The following is an 11,043-nucleotide window of genomic DNA, read 5'->3' as shown; positions in this document are numbered from 1 at the left end:
GCTGAGTTTTGCCTTCTCTAAAAACTTAATGAAATCACACAGTGTGGTTGGCATAATGATGCTCCCTACAATCCCCAAATAAGTACATGTCCTGATTCCATAACCCGTTAGGTTACAGGGCAAGAAGGAATTAAGGTTACAGATGAAACTAAGTTCGCTAATGGGTTTAAAATAAAGATTCCTGGATTATCTGGGTGGGTCCAATATAATCACAAGGGCCCTTAAAAGTGGAAGAGGGAGGCAGAAAAAGAGAGGCAGAGAAAGATGTGAGGATGGAAGCAGGCTCAGAAATGCTATTAGGCTGTTGCAAAAGTAATTGCGGCTTTTGCCTTACTTTATGCAAAAGTAATGGCATAAAGCGCAATTACTTTTGCACCAACCTAACACATTGCTGTCTTTGAAGAGGGAGAAAAGGGGCCACAAGCCAAGGAATGTGAGTGGCCTCTAGAAGCTGGAATAAAGTTCTTCCTTTGAACCTCCACAAGGAATGCAGCCCTGCTGACACTTTGATTCTAGTGCAATGAGACATGTATTAGAACTTCTACCCTACCAAGCTGTAAGATAAAAAATCTGTGTTACTTTAAGCTACTAAGTTTGTGGTAATTTGGTACAGAAGCCTAGTATGTTGTTGTTTTTACTATCAGGGCTTTCTCTCTTTCAGAATAATGTTAGTGAGATTCACAATTTTGTTAAGCATATCCATAATTTGTTTCATTTTATTACTGACTAGTATTGCATTGGATGAATATACCCAAGTTAGTTTTTTCATTCTCCTGTTGATGAGCTTTTGAGTTCTTTCCAGTTATGTACTACTATGATAAAGCTGCTATCTGCAGTTTTATACAAGTCTTTTTGTGGATAGATGAGCCTCCATTTAAGGGAATGGTATCAGATATTGAGTTTCTATAGCCCTTAAACCAAACAGTATAGGGAAGCGCACATTCTCACCCCCCAGAAAAGCAGTCAATGCCTATATGTTCCTGAAAAATATCTTAGCCTTCAACATCCCAGTGTTGTGGAAATCATGTCTCCTGGCAAAAACCTAACAAAATCAGGTTAAGAAAGCCAAGATACTATAATATATAGTTAAGATTTTAAAATAAATTAATAATTCTGCTAGAACCAGAATAGAAAATCAAAATGCCAGTAGCAGCACCACTAATGGTAAAGGGAGATAAATGTAAATGTATCCATTCATTGATTGCAGGGGGAAAGTTATTGAGTGTTCACTTGGGGCTAACAACATCATGCTAGCCCGAGATATAAAGAACCTGTTGATAACCTAGTAGAGAAATGGACAGATAAGCAAACCTTTATGATTTGGTATTTTTAAGAGTTGATCATGTTATTCAATGGCTGTTACGGAAATAAAGAGGACTGATACCCTTAAGTCCACCTGGTGGGTGTGGATCCTGGAAGATTTCTGGGAGAAGAGAATGTCCTAGTTAAAGAGAACAGTCTAAAGTCTGGAGGCAGGAACTCGTGGGCATGGTTAAGGAACAACAGGGACCCAGTGAGCATTCAAGGACGGTGGACTTCTGCCTTCTCAGAGATACATTGTAAGGACAGCAGAAATAGAAATCCCTTGAAGCACTGTTAACAGCTGTTTTGAAACCTCATTTCTTGGCGTCTTAATTTAAAAGAATTTAAATAGGAGACACATGGCGTAGAGTAATTTATTGCAAAAGAAAAAGAGTATTTTGAAAGTTACATGCAGAAATAGACAGTACACCCTGAGAGAGAGAGAATTCAGGGTGGGCTGCTCGTAAGGGTGGTGCAGCGTTGATTATTGCTGGAGAAACTCCCTTTATGAGAGTCTTACATGGTTATTATAAGGAGATGGGAAGAAGTGTTACTAGTAAGCAAGTTCTGGGTGGTCTTCTGGGTGCACATGCACAGTAGCTGGTCATACTTGTTCATATGTCGCATGTCTCATTAGCATCTTAAATCTCCACCCAGGAGTGTGTTTACTATTATACTGAGCAAAGCGTCAGTTTGAGGACAGGTAAAATTAAAATATGCATGCTTTTTACAAGGCAAAATCCCTACTGAAGATAGCTTTGCTTGAATGAACTCAATTTCAATGCGAATACTGAGGCTTACTGTGTTGGCCGTACGGTCACCATGGTTGCTGCGTTCCAAGAACATGGTCGTTTCCTTGACTACCTATCGTGCCTCAGCATTACCATGTACTTGTGGAGAAAAACTCGCAGCAGGGACCAATGAATAAGGTGCTCTGAGAGAGTACAAACATCACACTGAAATCCTTTCAATTACTAAAAGTCGCCCCTCTCTTTTTTCTGTACAAGCAGTTCCCTCTTCCTGGAATACTCTTTCCTTCCTTTCTTATCGCAAGTCCTAAAATTTCTCTTAGCATGTGTCTTAATTTGTTTTAAGTTGCTGTAACAGATTATCACCGACTGTGTAATTTATTTGGCTCACAGTTCTGGAGGCTGGAAAGTCTGAGATTGGGAGGCTGTATCTGGCAACGGCCTTCTTGGTGCTTCATAAAATGGCAGAAGGCATCACAAAGCGGGGGGTGTGTGTGTGTGTGTGCGCGCGCGCGTGCATGCACGCATATGTATGTGAAAGAGCAAACATGCATGTGTGCAAGAGAAGGCGGAACTCAGTTTTATAACAAACCCACTCTCGTGATAATGAGCCCACTCCCAAGATAACAGTCTTTTCAGGAGGGCAGAACTCTCATGACCTAATCATCTCTTAATCACCCACTTCTCAACACTGTTGTATCAGGAATTAATCTGCCAACACATGAGCTTTGGGGGACACATTCAAAGCACAGCAGCATGACTATTGATTCTTTAGCTCTTAGTCTAATATTACATCCTCTTAGAAGTCTTCCCTGATGTTTTTCTGCCCCCACCCCCAAACTTGGAATGATGTTTCTGTTTTGTGTAACTATAGCCCCTCAGACTTTCCCGACCATCACTGTTGATATTATATTGTTTATCTAATTGTCTGGCTTCCCTGATAGGCAATGCAGCTGTAAACTCAGGAGTATTATTCTCATTTTACAGACATGGAATCTGAGGTACATTGTAGGGTAAAGCCTCTATTCCGCATCTATAAAACAGGAATGAAAATAGTACCTGTCTTAGAGAGTTGTCATGAGTACTAAAGGAGTTCATAGAGACAAGGCGGTTAGAACAGTAAACCCTCAGTAGGTGATCTCATACTTGCCTCAAGACTTTATTCTCACAGTCATTTCCACTGCAGCAAATGGGAATTCCATTCTTCTAGCTGCCTGAGCCAAAAACCTTGGAGGCATCTTTAACTCCTCTCTCCCTGTTGAACTCTACATTTAATCCATCAGGAAATCCTGTATTTCAGCTCTACTCTCAAACAAATGTATCAGAGTCCAGTGCTTTTCCTCAGTGCCCACCCTGGGCTGGGCTACCATCCCTCTCATCGGGATTATTACAAAAGCCTCCTCAGGGGTCTTCCTGCTTCTGCCCTGGCTTCCGCACTTGGCTCTCCACAGTGATCCCACTGAAACCTAAGCCAGAGTGGGCCACTTCCACTGAGATCCTTTTAGTGGCCCTCACCTTGCTCAGAGTCAAAGCCAATGGCCTGCAAGCGCTGCCCCTAGCCACTTCTCTGACTGCATCTGCAAATCTAATTTTTTCTTTTTTTATTCCTGGAGTCTCGCTCTGTTGCCCAGGCTGGAGAGCAGTGGCACAATCTTGGCTCACTGCAACTTCCGCCTCCCGGGTTCAAGCGATTCTCATGCCTCCCAAGTAGTTGGGACTACAGGCACGCACCACCAGGCTCGGCTAATTTTTGTATTTTTGTTAGAGACGGAGTTTCACCATGTTGGCCAGGCTGGTCTCGAATTCCTGACCTCAAGTGATTCACCCACCTCGGCCTCCCAGTGTGTTGGGATTACTGGCATGAGCCACAGCACCTGGCCTGCAAATTTAATTTTGCTTCATCTCAACCACTTGATTACTTCACTACAGACACAGGAGACTCCTTGCTGTCTCTTAAACACAACATACACACTCCTGTCTTAGGACCTTTGTGCTTGCTGTACTTTCCCCAGATATCATTACCGCTCCCTCATTCCTTTTTGTTCAAGCCATCAAGGTCTCCCTGGATTACTTTATATAAAACAGTCCCCGCTCCTCTCCACACCTTCCCCACCCCTGCCCCCAAACTCTCAGTTATAACTCTTTAACTCTATTTCTTTTCATAGTAGTTATCACCATATACCTAGATATATATTTGCTTATTTATTAGTTGTTTATTGTCTTTCCCCATTTGAACATGAACGCTGTAAGGCAGGCATTCCTTTATGTTGTTCGATACTGTATTCCCAGAGCTTAGGACAGAGCATGGCATTTAGCTAAGTGCTCAAAAAATATTTATAAATGAATGAATGATGATTTATATTTGGCACAAAAGAGGCCCACAATAGCTACTTGTTGAATGAACGAACAAATGAATATTGTAGAGATTCCCAGGAAGGGCACTGATAATGGGGGTAGGGGCAGAAACTAGCACACGTGTCTGGAACGTTGGCTGCATGGGCTGCATGTGCCCTGAATTATGGTTTTTCTCTAGTTAATTTTCTTTATGGGCATTTTATATGGTTTATGGGACCACTTTTAAGTAGGTCACATGGTGGTTCTTGAACCTCAGTAATCACCAGAAATACCCACAGAGATTCTTATTTAATGGGTCTGAGGTAGGACTTGGGAATTTGAGTAACTTTGAGCAAGGATTTAACCCTCGGTTTCCTCATATGTAAAATGGGATTATAATATCATTTTATAGAGTATCAGGATTAAAGAAAATAATCTATGCGAAGTGTCTCATACATAGTAAATATTAGATTCCCTTTGCTTCTGCTCAGGTTTTTGTTTTTGAGATGGAGTCTCACTCTGTCACCCAGGCTGGAGTGCAGTGGCGTGATCTTGGCTCACTGCAACCTCCACCTCCCAGGTTCAAGCAATTCTCATACCTCAGCCTCCTGAGTAGCCGGGCTAAAGGCTCATGCCACCACACCTGGCTAATTTTTGTATTTTTAGTAGAAATAGGGTTTCACCATGTTGGCCAGGCTGATCTCGAACTCCTGACCTCGAGTGATCCACCTGCCTCGGCTTCCCAAAAGTGCTGAATTACAGGCGTGAGCCACCACACCTGGTCTGCTCAGGTTTTCTCTGAAGTTTAGAGGTTAAATTCTTATGAACGGTTCATTTTACACGCTCTCCTAAAATTTAGTTTTGATTCATCTCAATCCAGATCTCTACTTTGAGTTGCAGATTTATTTTTCAAACAGAGTCAGTATCTTCACTTGAATGTCTCATAGAGGTATCAAACTCAACATATCTAAAGCCACTCAAAATTGTCCCCTTCTGATCTCCTCCTCCACATTTCCCAAGTCAGAAAATGGCATAAGCTCAAGTTAGAAACTTGGGAGTCATTTTTTGACACTTTTTTTGCCTCTACCTTCCATGCATTCGATCAAATCCTTACAGTTCTATACCTGATCTATATCTTCAATCCACCATCGTCTCCTAATCTCCATTGCCTGCAAACTGGTTGTCACACATCCTCTGTTGCACCTTTCTTATTCATTCTCCACTTTGCAGCCGGAATAATCTTTATTTTTTTTTTTTAAGAGACGGGGTCTCACACTCCGCTGCCCACGCTGGAATGCAGAGGCGTGATCATAGCTCACTGCAGCCTCGAACTCCTGGGCTCAGTCAGGTGCGTGCCACCAAGCCTGGCTAATTTTATTTTATTTTTGTAGAGATGGGGGTCTGGGGATCTGGGGGTCTTGCAATGTTGCCCAGGCTGGTCTCAAACTCCTAGCCTGAAGTGATCCTCCCACCTCAGCCTCCCAACGTGCTGGGATTACAGGCGTGAGCCACTGCATCCGGGATCATCTTTTACAAATGCAATTTCTCTTGTCCAGATGGACCTTTTCAACTCTTCATTGGCTTCTTTTGTCTTTAGGATTAAGCCCAAAGTCCTTAACCTGACCCTCAAGGGCCCACCCACCTCTCCTTCCCAGGTAGCTCTCTCAGTCTAAGCACAGTGGCCTTTTCCCAAAGCCTTCACAGAACCCCTTCCTACCAAAGGGCCTTCAAACCTGCAGTTTCCACAGCTAAATGCACTGCCCACCCCACCCCCTTCTCTCTGTTGCCTGCCCTAACTCCTTATTCTTCAAGGCTGAGATTTAATGTCACTTCCTCAAGGCTGTCTCTTATACACATCTAGATGTGTATAAGAGACAGGAGCCGCTGTCCTCCCCGCCACCACCGGTGCTGGGGACTAGGTGAATGCCCCTTCCATCCCCCGCCCCGGGTGTCTCGGTCCGGTCTGAGGAGACGGGGACCCTTCTCCTCACACCGGCCGCTGCCGCCGCCGCGCTCCGGCACAGGTGACCGTGGAGGGGAAGTCTCGGCTTCAGCCGCTGCACCGCGTTCGGGCGCATCCCAGGTGCAGGAGGGAGGTGGGGCCGAGAGGCCTGGGCTCGGGACCTGGCGGCGGGGGCGCGGGGAGCGGTGGGAGCGGTCCCGCCCGAGTCGCCGTGCCCCCTGCGGACGCCTCCCGGGGCCGCCGGGTAGCGCCCGAGCCCAGGCCCCCGCGCCTGCCCCACATCGGGCGATGGGAAGCTGCTCCGCGGCCGCAGCGGATGAGCGGTCTCGGGCGCCCAAGGCAGGGGCAGGCGGCGGGTGGTTGACTGAGTGATGGCTGAAGGTGAGCTGGGATGGAGATGCTGCGAGGCTGGCTCGGGCACACCCCATATGCCTGTTCAGGGCTCCGTGAGGGCCCCGTCACCCTGTTCTTTCATTCTTCTCTTTATATATATGGAGGTTATCTCAATTTTAAAAGCCCAAATGCTCATTTATAGAGAGAGATGACACATATGTATGTGCTACCTATATACAGTGATATGTATATTACGTATATATGTCATCTTTTTTTGTAGTGGACAATTTTTAAATTGAGATATACATCACATGCCATAAAACTCATTCTTCTAAAGTGTGGCTTTTAATATATTCACAAAGTTTTCCAAATATGACCACTATCCAGATCATCATCCCCAAAAGAAACCCTGTCTCTCTTAGTAGTCACTCCTCATTTCCCCTTGACCCCACCCCACTAGCCACCACTAATCTACTTGCTGTTTCTGTGGGTTTGCCTGTTGTGGAAATCTCATATAAATGGAAGCGTACAATATGTGGCTTTTTGGTCTGGCGTCTTTCACATACCGTAATGTGCTCAAGTTTCACTCATGTCGTAGTATGTATCAGTACTTTACTTTTTATAGCATATTAATATTGTTGTATCAGTGTACCACATTTGTTTATTCATCAGTTGATGAACATTTGGGTTGTTTCCAGTTTTTGGCCATTGTGTGTAAAGCTGCTATGCATATTTGTGTACAGGTTTTTGTGGACATGTGTTTTCAGTGCTCTTAGGTATATACCTAGGAGGGCAATTGCTCTGTGTTTAACTTTTTGAGGAACTGCCAAGCAAAGCAGCTGTACCATTTTACATTCCCACCAAGCAGTGTATGAGGGTTCCAATTTCTTCACATCTTCCCCAAGGCTTGAGATGTGTATAAGAGACAGGGCCCACCCACCTCTCCTTCCCAGGTAGCTCTCTCAGTCTAAGCACAGTGGCCTTTTCCCAAAGCCTTCACAGAACCCCTTCCTACCAAAGGGCCTTCAAACCTGCAGTTTCCACAGCTAAATGCACTGCCCACCCCACCCCCTTCTCTCTGTTGCCTGCCCTAACTCCTTATTCTTCAAGTGTTTTTGAGATGGAGTCTCACTCTGTCACCCAGGCTGGAGTGCAGTGGCGTGATCTTGGCTCACTGCAACCTCCACCTCCCAGGTTCAAGCAATTCTCATACCTCAGCCTCCTGAGTAGCCGGGCTAAAGGCTCATGCCACCACACCTGGCTAATTTTTGTATTTTTAGTAGAAATAGGGTTTCACCATGTTGGCCAGGCTGATCTCGAACTCCTGACCTCGAGTGATCCACCTGCCTCGGCTTCCCAAAAGTGCTGAATTACAGGCGTGAGCCACCACACCTGGTCTGCTCAGGTTTTCTCTGAAGTTTAGAGGTTAAATTCTTATGAACGGTTCATTTTACACGCTCTCCTAAAATTTAGTTTTGATTCATCTCAATCCAGATCTCTACTTTGAGTTGCAGATTTATTTTTCAAACAGAGTCAGTATCTTCACTTGAATGTCTCATAGAGGTATCAAACTCAACATATCTAAAGCCACTCAAAATTGTCCCCTTCTGATCTCCTCCTCCACATTTCCCAAGTCAGAAAATGGCATAAGCTCAAGTTAGAAACTTGGGAGTCATTTTTTGACACTTTTTTTGCCTCTACCTTCCATGCATTCGATCAAATCCTTACAGTTCTATACCTGATCTATATCTTCAATCCACCATCGTCTCCTAATCTCCATTGCCTGCAAACTGGTTGTCACACATCCTCTGTTGCACCTTTCTTATTCATTCTCCACTTTGCAGCCGGAATAATCTTTATTTTTTTTTTTTAAGAGACGGGGTCTCACACTCCGCTGCCCACGCTGGAATGCAGAGGCGTGATCATAGCTCACTGCAGCCTCGAACTCCTGGGCTCAGTCAGGTGCGTGCCACCAAGCCTGGCTAATTTTATTTTATTTTTGTAGAGATGGGGGTCTGGGGATCTGGGGGTCTTGCAATGTTGCCCAGGCTGGTCTCAAACTCCTAGCCTGAAGTGATCCTCCCACCTCAGCCTCCCAACGTGCTGGGATTACAGGCGTGAGCCACTGCATCCGGGATCATCTTTTACAAATGCAATTTCTCTTGTCCAGATGGACCTTTTCAACTCTTCATTGGCTTCTTTTGTCTTTAGGATTAAGCCCAAAGTCCTTAACCTGACCCTCAAGGGCCCACCCACCTCTCCTTCCCAGGTAGCTCTCTCAGTCTAAGCACAGTGGCCTTTTCCCAAAGCCTTCACAGAACCCCTTCCTACCAAAGGGCCTTCAAACCTGCAGTTTCCACAGCTAAATGCACTGCCCACCCCACCCCCTTCTCTCTGTTGCCTGCCCTAACTCCTTATTCTTCAAGGCTGAGATTTAATGTCACTTCCTCAAGGAGATCTTTCTTACCCCCTAGCACAGACAGGCTCCTTTGTTATACACTCTCATAACTCTCAGGCTTTTTTCCAGCAATCACAACAGCATTACTACACAGCCTCATTCCAAGCCACTTGCTTCACATTTGAAGTTGCCAGCTGTCAGACGGGAGATGAAGTAGCAATGGGATTGTTGTTGTCTGCACCCATTAGGACCCTGTTTTTCACAAGGGGGCATTTCCTCATCCGATTCCAATGTGAGTTATTTTCAGGGCTGAAATTTGATTTAAATTTGAATTCCAACTTGAAGCTTAACATAACTCCAAAGTACTACTTTGTGGTACTGAATGAAGAATATAAGTAGAAGGTTGCCTGCCACATGCCATGTAATGCTCTGAAGGACAGTAGAAACCACCAGCTCGCTCAGAAAAAAATGGAAGAATTTTCAAAACCAAGAGAGGCTGGCTTCCGTATATGCTTTGTGTAGAAATCTTGAAAGACTACACACTCAGGGGAGGAACACTTACCAGGTGGAACTTCTGCCAGACTTTTAAGAGCAGCTACTTTCTAATGATCTGCAATTCAAAAAACAACCAGAACAAAAACCAGTTGGAAATGCAGTCAAAACATTGCTTTTCCATATTCCTTGCAATTATACTTTCATTTTTAGGTGGTGAGGAACACCAGGATGAACCATTATAAAAAGCATGACTGCAGATGGCCAAGAGTGATAGGGACGCACCCTTCACCCTGAAGGTGAAGGTTAAAGCTCAGAGTCTGATTGCAAAGGATAAGGGGGGAAAAAAAACAACAAAAAACAAAAAACAAAAAAACAAAACCTGGATACACGTATGCCGGTGTCCTTCAGCACCAGAAAAAGCTGCTACTAAATCACTGGTGTGGGTTGGAATTGGTAGAGGCTTTGATTTGAGGAAAAGAGTATCATTAGCTGTGTCATTTAGAGTTGTTTTAGAGACAAGGTCTCACTCTGTGGCCCAGACTGGAGTGCACTGATGCGATCACAGCCCCCTGCAGCCTTGAACTCCTGGGCTCAAGCGATCCTCCTACCTCAGTCTCCTACCTACTTCGGGTCTCTCTGTGTTTACCCAGGCTGGTCTCAAAATTCCTGGCCTCAAGCGATCCTCTCGCCTGGTCCTCCCAAAGTGTTGACGTTACAGGCATGAGCCACCAATCCTAGCAATAGCTGTGTAATTTGTAAAGTAACAGGCTTCGTACCAACACCTTGCTTTTGTTCACTGTAGTATCGCTGGGGTGTGTCTCATTCCCTGAATCATACACAGTAGATGCTCAATAAATAGTTTTGTAAATAAAATAAATGAGCTCTTGGATTTACCTGCAGACTTTGGATCAGTTTGATCTAGGTTTAAAAGCAAGTGTGGGGAAACTTGAAAAGCCTGGCACCCCAGCCAACTCCTCAGCGCCCCGTGTGCTTGGCGCCTACACCTGCCTGGCACGGGGAGGGTGCTACGGGGCTGCCCTAAACCTCACCCCTTCGGCGGTGGTCCCTGCCCTTCTCGGCTCCTGCACTGCCCACACTATGCGCTGCCGGGCCGAAAGACACGTGCTTCGGTTTTAACCCCTGTCTGCAAGAAATGTGACCTCAGCCAAAAACAGGCCGCTGGTCTGAGAAGAGAAATCATGAGTCATGGATTCGGGGGTTCGGACCTTGGAGCAGGCGGTGAAGTGGGCGTGCGTGGGCTGGTGGGGAAGAGGGCTGCCGAAGGACGCCACAGCCCTTCTCTCCTGGGCAGAATCCCCAGAAAACTGCCCCCTCGCCGTCGTCCAGCGCCCCCGTTCCCGACAGCTGTCTCCCAGGGCGCGGCCGGGTTCCGGGCGGGGCGGCGCTGTCGCTCCAGATCGCCGCCCGGCGGGCCACATCACCAAGGCCCGGGCTTCCCCGGCGGCGGC

At 45.8% G+C, this 11,043-nt stretch overlaps 1 protein-coding gene across 1 annotated transcript in view; it reads left to right on the top strand.

The window, feature by feature from the left end:
- Positions 1-10,673: 10,673 nt before the first annotated feature.
- The window catches only part of SLC41A2 (solute carrier family 41 (magnesium transporter), member 2), a 162,146-nt gene continuing 161,776 nt past the window's right edge, over positions 10,674-11,043 (top strand). The window contains exon 1 of the mRNA XM_011975507.1: positions 10,674-10,824. The gene's annotated coding sequence lies outside the window, so the exon portion shown is untranslated. The remainder of the gene's footprint in view (positions 10,825-11,043) is intronic.

The sequence above is a fragment of the Mandrillus leucophaeus genome, unplaced genomic scaffold (genome assembly GCF_000951045.1).
Source record: "Mandrillus leucophaeus isolate KB7577 unplaced genomic scaffold, Mleu.le_1.0 Scaffold157, whole genome shotgun sequence".
NCBI lineage: Eukaryota > Metazoa > Chordata > Mammalia > Primates > Cercopithecidae > Mandrillus > Mandrillus leucophaeus.
Note: the sequence above shows the minus strand (reverse complement) of the source record. Positions and strands in the feature narration are given on the sequence as shown.